The following is an 11,619-nucleotide window of genomic DNA, read 5'->3' on the forward strand; positions in this document are numbered from 1 at the left end:
TACTCGAGGTGCGGTCGCACCATGGAGCGATACAACGGCATTATAACATCCTTGTGTTTGTTTCCATCCCTTTCCTTATAATACTCAACATTCTGTGCGCTTTATTAGCCCCGGCAGCACACTGGGCAGACATTTTTAACGTCTTATCAACGATGACTCCCAGATCCCTTTCTAGGTCCGTAATTCCTAACGTGGAACCTTGCATGACATAGCTGTAATTCGGGTTCCTCTTACCCACATGCATCACTTTGCACTTGTCAACATTGAACTTCATCTGCCACTTGGACGCCCAATCCCCCAGTCTCGCGAGGTCCTCCTGTAATCTTTCACACTCCTCCTGCGACTTGACGACCCTGAATAATTTTGTGTCATCTGCGAATTTAATTACCTCACTAGTTACTCCCATCTCTAGGTCATTTATAAATATGTTAAAAAGCAGCAGTCCCAACACAGACCTCTGCGGGACCCCACTAACTACCCTTCTCCACTGAGAATACTGACCATTCAACCCTACTCTTTGCTTCCTATCTTTCAACCAGCTCTTAATCCATAGTAATACCCTACCTCCGATCCCATGACTCTCCAGTTTCCTCAGGAGTCTTTCATGAGGCACTTTGTCAAACGCCTTTTGAAAATCCAGACACACAAGGAGTGACATGGGCTGCACATACTACAGAAGGACATATTTATCCACTCCTAGCCTAGCTGAGATAATATTTAACCATCTCTCTGACCTCATGTGTACCTTTCTTTAAAATAGTCACCTTAATTTCTAACTCCTTTTACTCTCTCACCTATCTATATGCAGGGCCGGCTTGGGGGGGCAAACAGGGCAATTGCCTGTAATAAAATTGAATTTTAAAGATTGTTTTTTCAACTCTGCCTTGACCGACCAGTGCACTCGGGGTCTGTATCTTTAATTAGAAGTAATTCTGTTTAAATTTAATTGCGTGAAAATAAGTTGGAATGTAGAAGATAAGACATAGCTCTAATTAATTTGGTATGTGAAGAGGGGGATGGCACTTGTTTTCGAGTTCAGACTGGCCACCTGGACTTGGAAACATGTGATCACATTCCCACAGTATGGCTTGTTTACCTATTCTCAAGCATTTTGTAATTTTCCTTAGCTCTGAACATGAGTTCTAAGCCTAATAAAAAGGGGAGTTTCTTTCATTGAAATTGGGAGCTCATCCGTGAGTAACATACGAACTGCGCAGAGAACCATGTTTCCTGGTCAAAGAAGCTCCTGGCTTTCACTGTGAACAGCCCCCCCCCCCCCCCCCCAGCTGATGATAACAGCCTGGATGATGATTTTATATAGTGTATTATTGCTTCTTTTCCTGGTCTAGGAACTCTTTGTATTGCTTGGATGTAGAGACCAGTGATGTAATGATTGTTATATATAGGTATTGTTTTTTTTTTAGTTATATAGCTAATCATTGTGTGTATATAGCTTAATCATTGTATACATCTTAATCATTGTAGATTTTAGAACCTCTAATAAAGGTCTCATTTACTTAATACGAATCCAAAATAATCCACAGCAATTATTGTGTAGTCTGTGTCAGTGAGACAGGCTATAAATCCATAGCAGTATATTGCCCTGGGCTGCACAGCTCCAGGGGGCCCCGCAGTCTGCCATATCTTCCCCCTTTTTGCCACCTCGATCCCAGGTCTCTGTCCCTTCCCTGACTACCATACATCCTGTCCTTGTTGATAGGAGATCATCTCCATGGCAGCAATTCTGATATGCTGCCTGTGACTGCCCCAGCACTGTTCCTCTGCCATGCTCCACCCCCTTCTGCCACAACTTCCTATTTGGAATGCGGTGGTGGCAGAGGAGCAGTGCCAGGGCAGTCACAGGCAGTGTATCAGACTTGCTACTGTGGTGACGATCTCCTGTCAACAAGAACAGGATGTAAGGTAGACAGGGAAGAGACACCTCGGATTGGGGTGGCAAGAAGGGCAAAGAGATGGAGGGCTGCAGGGTGCCCTTAGAGATATTTTAAAGTAGATCAAGGGGAGGGGATAGTGGAGGAATAAATGATGGGCCAGGGAATAGGGGAGGAGATGGTGATGGGGTGGAGGGAAGGAAGAGAGAGGGAAAGATATTGGACTCGGGAGTGGTGGGGAGAGCAGTTAGGAAGAAAGAGAAAGATGTTGGACCCAGGGAAGGAAGGGAAGGAGAGGCAGGTGTTGAACAATGGAAAGAGAGGAGATAGGGAGAGATGCTGCCTTATGTGGGATAGGGTGGGAGGGGGAACAACAGCAGCAGGAAAGAGAGAGGGAGCAATGTTAGACCATGGAGGGGAGAGAGAAGAGGAGGGTAGGAGGATAGAGAGATAGGACAGGAAGATGATAGAGGTGTGGAGAAAAAGGGACAGGGAGATGTTAGTCCATGATGGTGATGGTGGTGGGGGATGGGGAGAGGAAATATTGGGCTCCAACAGTGGAGGGAGGGAGGGAGGGAGGAAGGGAGGGAGGGAGAGGGAGTGGAAATTGTGGAACCATGTGGGACAGGCCAAGAAGGGATGGCAAAATAATGAGTGAGACGAGGATAGTGAATACACAGGTAGTAATGGAGGGTAGATGAAAGATGGAAGGGAATAGCAGGTTGGGGAAGGAGTGATGGGAAATGGGACAGCTAAGGAATGAGAGAAGAATATGGAAAGTTAATAGGTAGCTGAAACGTTAAAAGAAGGAGAAGGGTGAGAAAGAAGAAAGCTGAGTCGATAGAGAGGCTGAAAAGAAAAAAGGGAGACAAGACAGATAAGGGAAGGATCAATATGTCAGAGACAGGTGTAGCGAAGGAACAGAACAAGACAGGAGAGAGAAGAAAAGACAAATAGACAAAAGTTGCTGGAAAAAAATTAGCAGAAGACGGAGAAACTGGGACCAACATGATGGAAAAATAAAATGTCCAGACATCAAAGGTAGAAAAAGGTGTTTTATTTTCAATTTATTAACTGGAATGTGTTAACTTTGGGATTTGTGTAGCACAAATTACTTTGTATTGTGTTCATTGGCATAGCCATATGGTTGATTGAGGGGAAAACAAGGCTGAACTAGTGGGTGAGCACAAAATTCTTTCCCTGCCCCCTCCCCCCCCCTCGCCTGAATGCAAAATATAAATACCTGAGCTGGCAAGGATCTCCAGGCCTCTCCAGATGAAGACTTTTTTTTCCTTTGCTATTCTGACAGCCAGAACTCTTCCAAGCTCTGCAGCCAGTGGGTGTCCCTGAGCTGCTGCTGCCACTGCTGACCCACATCTGTGAATGCTTGTTTTTTATGCATACATGAAAACTGAGCATGCATGGGGGGGGGGGGGGGGGGGGTAGCAATAGCGGCACCAGCAGCTTGAGGACACAGCCACCAGCTTCAGAGCTTGGAGAGAGGATCAGAGGAGGTGGTCTTCAGCTGGCACAGCTTGGGGATCCCTTCCAGCCAGGGGTGTAGCCAGACACCCAATTTTGGGTGGGCCTGGGCCCAAGATGGGTGGGCAGAAGAACCTTGCCCCGTCCCACAGGTGATTTGGTCTCTCCTCTCACCTGCATGCCATATGGTCTCTCAAACATCCCCCCTCTCCCGTATACCTTTTAAATAGCAGATTTTCACCAGCAGCGAGCAGCAACTAATACACACTGCTCATGTTGACCCCACACCCTTCCCTCTGATGCAGCTTCCTGTTTCCGCCTAGGCAGAAATACATGAGAAGGAAGGCTGTGGGGCCGGTGCGAGCAGTATGTATGTCACTGCTCACTGCAGGCGAAGATCTGCTATTTACAAGGTGTGCAGGAGGGACATGTTGGGAGTTTTCGGCTGGTGGGGCTTGGGGATCCCTGCCAGCCACATCATAGGTATGCTGCTACTAGATGGGCCTGAACCCAAAGTGGGTGGGCCTGGGCCCACCCAAGCCCACCCTTGGCTACGCCACTGCTTCCAGCCACAGAAAGGGTGATGGCTAATTTTGGGGGTCTAAGCCCAAAGTGGGGGGACACAGCTCTCCCCCTTAGTGATGCTACCAACTGTGTTCAATAGAAAAAGGAAGTGCATTTCTATTTTTATTTTTTTTAATGTTACAGTACTTGCCATGTTTCAATTTTGGTGTTCATATTTCCATTTTTCTAATTTCTGATCCCTTGTTCTGTATTTGGTGAAGGCCTGTCTGTGTTTTGTGTGTGAAGAAGTCATTTAAAGTTGTTTCATATGTGGCAGCAGTGGTGGGTGGGGAGATTGGGGTAGGGGGCCCCCTCCTTAATTTCTGCCCATGGCCTCAGCCTGTCTAAAACTAGCCCTGTCTATTTGTTAACCATCTCTCTGACCTCATGTGCAACTTGCTTTAAATTAATCACCTTATTTTCTAACTCCTCTTACCTATCTATACGTTCCATCTTTGCTTATACCTTACACTGTCAATGAAAATGTTCTATTACTTGAGGCTTTATTTATTTAAATTCATAACTTCAAGTCCTCTAAGAATTTGACAGCTAATCTGAAGTCTACAGTTTATACAAACAAAGAGCATTTGTTATGTGGAGGTTTTCAAATAGTATACTGTCCAGCTTATAATCGAAAGAGAAAAACGCCTATATTGCGATCCAAATCGGGAGATGGGCGTCTTTCTCCTGTGGGCGTCCAAATTGGTATAATCGAAAGCCGATTTTGGGCGTTTCCTACTGCAATCCGTCGCGGAAACGGGTAAAGTTGATGGGGGCGTATTGGAGGCGTGGTGAAGGCGGAACTGGGGCGTGGTTATCAGCTGAGGAGAGATGGGCGTCTTTAGCTGATAATCGAAAAAAAAGGCGTTTTTACCGCGATTTTGGGTCACTTTTTTTGGACCCTTTTTTTTCACGAACAGGTCCCAAAAAAGTGCCCCAACTGACCAGATGACCACTGGAGGGAATCGGGGATGACCTCCCCGGACTCACCCAGTGGTCACTACCCCCTCCCACCAAAACACCCCCACTTTAAAAACTTTTTTTCCAGCCTCTATGCCAGCCTAAAATGCCGTACCCACCTCCATGATAGCAGAATGTGTTCTATCCTGTGACAGCCTTTCCCTGGTTCTGATGTGGCTCTCGGGAGAGTGTGACACCTTTTCTGTTATGCGCACTGCAGAGTCACATCAGCAATGCATTGTGGTGGGTGTAGGGTATTGGGCTTCGTGATTCCACTAGCTTGTGGCAAATGCTCACGATGTTGGTAGTTGGTAGGCTCTACTCCCAAGGTGCTTTTCCCCCTGCTTACTGTGCCCTGTTTTGTTTCCAGTAGTCCATGAGGTAGTGGCCATTTTTGTAAGCCAGTTTTAGATCCCTTTCACGTGTTAGCCACGTTACAGAACTTAGTTCTTCCCTTGAATGTGGCTGAAAGAGGGCATTGTACAGCATTCTGCCAGCTCGGACCTACTGCTCATCTCAGTACCAGGGAGACTCGTTGCCAGTGGGGCACAACCTCTGATCTGCAGTTAACTGTGAGTAAGCGTGCTTATTCCAATAAAGGACATTTTCGGAGAGTTTAGTCTTCAGGTGTCAACTGATGTGCCAATGTTATATAGCAGCAACAAGTCCTAGAGGCCTGCGTGAATGCAGGTCCCTGGAGCACTTTTAGTGGGTACCGCAGTGCACTTCAGCCAGGCGGACCCAGGCCCATCCCCCCCACCTGTAACACTTGTACTGGTAAATGGGAGCCCTCCAAAACCCACTGTACCCACATGTAGGTGCCCCCTTCACCCCTAAGAGCTATGGTAGTGTTGTACATTTATGGGTAGTGGGTTTTGGGGGAGGGGGTTGGGGGCTCAGCACCCGTGGTAAGGGAGCTATGCATGTGGGAGCATTGTCTGAAGTCCACCGCACTGACCTCTAGGGTGCCCAGTTGGTGTCCTGGCATGTCAGAGGGGCGAGTGTACTACGAATCATGGCCCCTCCCACGACCAAATGGCTCGGATTAGGACGTTTTTAGTTTCCATTATCGCTAAAAAAAACAAACGCCCAGCTGAAAAACGTCCATTTTTTCGAAAAATACGGTCTGTCCCGCCTCTTCACGTACCCGTTTTCGGACATAGACGCCCATGGAGATAGGTGTTCGCGTTCGATTATGCCCCTCCACGCCATATTTTGTATTGTTGTTTGAATATTTTTACTGCTGTAATTGTCTGTTTCTCATGTTTGATTTATTCTTACTGTACACTGCTTTGAGTGAATTCCTTCACAAAGGCAGTAAATAAATCATAATCAATAAATAAATATTTATTTTTGCATGTATAGCTCATTCAGAATTTTGTTAGTTTGTAGCTATTATACAGTACAGAAATACAGAACCATGTAGAGACCTATTTCTCAAGATCACTGTGTTGTCTTCTCCAGTCAAAACCATTGTGAAGCAGAAATCAAATTAGCAGAAGTAAAACTGGAAACCCTCTGGATCTAAGAATGAAAGTAAGAATAAAGAAAATGCTGTAAATGTAAATGAACAAACAGGAATACAGTAGGTGTACATACGGTATTGCATAAAACTCATTGTGCACAAGAATCTTACCATGGTTCCGTTTCTGCAAAAGCACGACCTCAGATCAAAAATGGATCCCTGGCAGGAAAAGCAGGCAGGGCCGCCGAAATTGGGGGGGGGGGGGGGGGGGGGGAGCAAAATTCCCTGGGCCCGGGCCTTCAAAGAGGGTCCAGCGCCAGGGTCTCTCTCTCTCTATGCTACTCTTGATGGGACCCGGGTGATTGTGTCCCAACAGGAGCAGGAGAGAGAAAACTTTGGTGCTGGGCCTACCTTGGAGGCTGGGGAGGACCTGGAGGAGCAGCAGACACAGCAGGCAGAAGAGATCTTCTTCACAGTCGACTGCCGCATTGCCTTCCAAGTGGCTGCTTTTCCCCTCAGGCATGCATGCTCGGTTTTGAAACCAGGGCCGGTGCTATGGTTTCTGGCGCCCTCCTGCAGCCTATTAGTTAGCGCCCCCTACCCATCCAGGGTATCTATGGCTTTGCCTCTACAGTAGCCACACCCCTTTTACCTGCCATGGTGCATATAAGCAGGCATCATTGAAAATATTACACCAGAATAGGAGAAGAAAAATAACTTTTTTTTTTTTTTTCATTATAAATAATTTCTGTAAGCTGTTACAGCTCCAGTATACCCAAAATGACACAAACCAAATTAGCATACAGACCAGGAATTAGGAGAACAGTCTTGCCAAACCTGAAACAATATCTTATCAAAATCTCAGAACCTAACAAACAGATCTATATTCAGACACTTGGCCTTGCAGTCACATATGCAGAACAGAGATAGCCCCTCTTCAATTTTAACCTGAAATCCTAAGAAGCTAGACTCTGCATGCTGCACAAACCCAGAAAAACAGAAAGAAACACATTGCTATACATTGCAAAATAAGACAGCAGATGTAAATTCTCAAATTGGACATATTCCAAACACTCAAATGAAAATAAAATGATTTTTTTCTACCTTTGTTGTCTGTTTTTCTGATCATGCTGGTCCCAGTCTCTGATTCTCCTGCTCTCTATCTGTTCTCTTAACTCCATTTCTAGGGCTTCCTTTCCATTTATTTCTTTACTTTCCTCCTTTCTTCTTCATTTCTTGCCCTACATCCATAGGTAAAAGCTGGGTCCTCCGCGGACTTGACTGTAGAAGGTATAGAGTGGATCCAGCTTTTGCCTATTTTCTCCATCCGTGTGTAGTTTTTCTCCTCTTTTCCCTTTCCCTCATCTCTGTTCAGTATGCATCTCCTTCCTCTTTCTTCCCTCTCCTCCATCCATGTCCACCATTTCTCCTCTCTCTTCTCTCCTCCATCCATGTCCAGCACTTCTCCTCTCTCCCCTCCATCCATGTGCATCTCCTTCCTCTGTCTTCCCTCCCCTCTATCCATGTCCAGAATTTCTCCTATCTCCTTCCTCTGTCTTCCCTCCCCTACATGTCCAGAATTTCTCCTCTCTCTCCTCCATCCATGTGCATCTACTTCCTCTGTCTTTCTTCCCCTCCATCCATGTCCAGCATTTCTCCTCTCCTCCTTCTCCTCTATCCGTATGCATCTGCTTTCTCTGTCTTTCCTTCTCTCCATCCTTGTCCAACATTTCTCCTTTCTTCCCTGCCCTCCACTCCATCCATGTCCAGCATTTCTCCTCTCTCCCCTCCCCTCCATCCATGTGCATCTCCTTCCTGTCTTACCTCTCCTCCATCCATGTCCTGCATTTCTCCTGCCCTCCCCTCCATTCATCCATGTCCAGCAACTCTTCTCTCTTCCCTGCCTTCTCCTCCATCCATACCCAGCAATTCTCCTCTCTCCCCTGCCCTCCCCTCCATGTCCAGCGATTTTCTCCTTTCTCCCCTACCCTCCCATCCATATCCAGTGATTCTCCTCTGCCCTCCCATCCCATCCATGTCCCAGCCCCCCACCTGCCCCCCTTTTAAGCCTCCGAGTTCCAGTTCAACCCCAGCCCTCACCTGCCCACCCTCTTCTCCCACAACAGCCTTCCTTTCCTTCCTGCTGCCCTGCCTTTAAAACTTTTACCTCAAGTTGCAGCGGCGGCAGTGAAAGCGGCAGGCTTGGCTTGCCTCCAGCCTTCCCTTCCCTGTGTCCTGTCCTCCTCTGACATAATTTCCTCTTTCCGCAAGGGAGAGACACTGAGAGGGAAGGGAAGGCTGGAGGTGAGCCGAGCTGAGCCTGCCGCTTTCACTGCCGCTGCTGCGACTTGAGATAAAATAAAAGTTTTAAAGGAAGATGGCAGGAAGGAAAGGAGGGCTGTTGTGGGAAGCTAAGGGAGGGAGGATCATGAGGATCTCTCCCGGCAGTGGTAAGCATGGTTTGTGGTGCCCTTCAGAGGTTGGTGCCCTCCTGCCATGCTTACTGCGCTTACCGGGTTGTGCCGGCCCTGTTTGAAACTGAGCATGCATGACCTGAGATAAAAAGTAGCCGCAGGGGCAGGTCACGTGGCAGAACTGTGAATAAGAGCAGTGCTGGAGAAGACTCTTCAACAAAAGGCCTTGGGATCCCCGCCAGCCAAGGTATTACCAGTTGCGCCAGGTGGCAGCTATCGGGGGGGAGGGGGGTAGGCCCGGTGGCGATCCGTGGGGGGAGGATGGGCCCGACAGCAATGGCCCTGCCCTGGGCCTGGGTCAGTTTCTCAGTGGCCCTGAAAGCAGGCTCTCGGGTCACATAGTGCAGCATATCAGCTCCAAACATTTCTGCAAAAGCACATTCTCAGATCAAAAATGGTTCCTTGGCTGTAAAGCAGCTCAAAACATCTTTAATGTTCACTTTCTTTAGCAGTTCCTTTCTGTAAAAGTTTCTGATCTACAGACAAAACAACATTTTTTCTCTTTCCACTGGCCAAAAATTGCTGCCAAGCTGTAAAAGCAAGGTCTCAGCTAAAAACTTCCTTAACAGTTCCCTTGCTGCAAAAGCAGGGTCCCAAATCCAAAAATTGCTGCCATGCTGTTAAAGCAAAGTCTCAGCTTAAAAGTTTTTCAATGGTTCCTTCACTGCGCAAGCAAGGTCCCAGGTCCAAAAATTATGGTTCTCTTGCATGATCTCAAAAAACAGAAAAAATGCATGAAAGCATGATCTGAAATCAAAAAACGGTTCCCTCACTGCAAAAGCAGAGTCCCAGATCTAAAAATTCATGTGTAGAAGCATGGACTCAAATCACAAACAGGAAGAGAAACCACGCGCTTCTTAACTCGGATGAGGGGTGCATGAAGGTGTATCAGCTGCACCGCAAGGTTCCCTTGCATAGAAGAACGGTCTCAGCTGAAACATGGTTCAAAGATGGCTTCCTTGCAACATATGAAGCCGGAAAACAAGAAGAGAAACCGCGCGCTTCTTAACTGCAATGTGATGACGTCACTGACTGGGGGGGGGGGTCTTTCGGATATGCCAGAGGTCGGATTAGTGAAGGTCGGATAATCAAGACTGTACTGTATTTCATGCTTTTTCTGTTCATTTTCGTTTGCCAGCATCATGGGAAATGTTGACATTTCCTCTGTTGTTTGAAACAAATGCACCTCACTAATGTCTAGTAGAATTTTAGAAGCAGTGGCGTTCCATGGTCGGCTACCACCTGGAGCGGATTGCCGATGCGCAGCCCCCCCTCCCCGGGTGCAGCACGATGCAGTATGATGCAGCGCCCTCCCCGGTGCGTTACCATCCCCCCTGGCACATTACCTCCAAGCCCCCCCCCCCCCCCGGGTGCATTCTTCTTACCTGCTGGGGTGTTGGGAGCAGCAACGCGGCGTGGCTGTCGGCTCCGCTGGTTCCCTGCTCCCTCTGCCCCGGAACAGGAAGTTACTGTATGCAGGACTGCAGGCCGAACAATACGCTTGTTACTTAAAAACTCAACAGGGATCAGGCTGCTTTCATGAATCAGCAGGTTTTATTTTTCTGCATGATTTCAAGGCTCTCATTGTGGTGGCCTCCTCAACAGGAAATTCTGTGTCCAGACCCTTTCAAAGAACTGCACAAGCCCATGGACAAGACACGGTGCCTTTTCAGAGCAGCCTGCAAGGCTGTTTATACTGGCAGGACACCCAGGACACTCTTGTTTGTTACTTTTCCATGTATCACCCTCTGGGTTTGTGGTTCCTTGTTTATGTCTTAAGTTGCTTCATTTATTTCTGGGAAGTTCTCACTGACCTTGGTTAGATTTTCATGTGTTTGGGAGACCCCACCATAGTATGAGCAGAAAGTGAGTAAACGTCTTCATCGGAAATCCCATCACCACCAGATAGTACACAGCTCTGCCAATGCATCTCACTCCTGCCCTGCAGCACGCCTCTTCTGTTCCAGTTCCTCAGACCTCCACACATGCATTTCTGCTAATAAGCCTGATATTCCAACGTGGTTTATTTGTTTTTTTTATACTGCCTTTCCTGGTTAAAGAGGTTCATGATCTAAAAATAAAAGAGAAGAAATGAAACTCCATTACCTAATAGGATAGGACAGTGAATGTATAACAAATGCACCAATGTAGAGGGATACCCACAATACCGTACAGATCTCTATCAATGCACCTTATTCCTGCTCTGCAGTACCCTCTGCCATTCCAGTACTGACGCCCCCACATACAGCTGTCAATGTACCTCATTCCTGCCCTAAAACACGTCCTGTTGTTCTAGTGGTGAGAAGAAGCAGGGAATGGAAGCTTAGTACAGACAAAACATGGGTGTGGCTGGTGCTGATTGCATAGAGCTGAAACAATGTTTTTTACGGGGTGGTGGAAGTGAATGGCCACATGGGCCCTTGCCCTATACAACCTCCTTCCTGCTGCTACTGTTTCTGCCACAGCCACATCTTACTAGGCCTCCAGCAGCAGCAATTAAAGAATGAGTAATTCATGTCATGGAGCCTTTGAGTGGCCATGCATGTCTTAAAGGCCTTGACGTATTCTGACCGCTTCCTGTTTCCATGGGAGTGGGAAGCTCCATGGAATATACTGCTGCCACGAGCCCAGCGAGATGAAAGGACCATGGCAGAAAGTAGGAAGGGTAAATGCTGAAGCATGGGCAGAAGGGAAGGAAATGAGATGCTGGACCATGTTGGGGGCGCAGGAAAGAGAAAGGGGAGATGCTAGACTATGGTGGGTGGGTGGGGAAGAAAAAAGG

Source organism: Microcaecilia unicolor, chromosome 8, assembly GCF_901765095.1.
Source record: "Microcaecilia unicolor chromosome 8, aMicUni1.1, whole genome shotgun sequence".
NCBI lineage: Eukaryota > Metazoa > Chordata > Amphibia > Gymnophiona > Siphonopidae > Microcaecilia > Microcaecilia unicolor.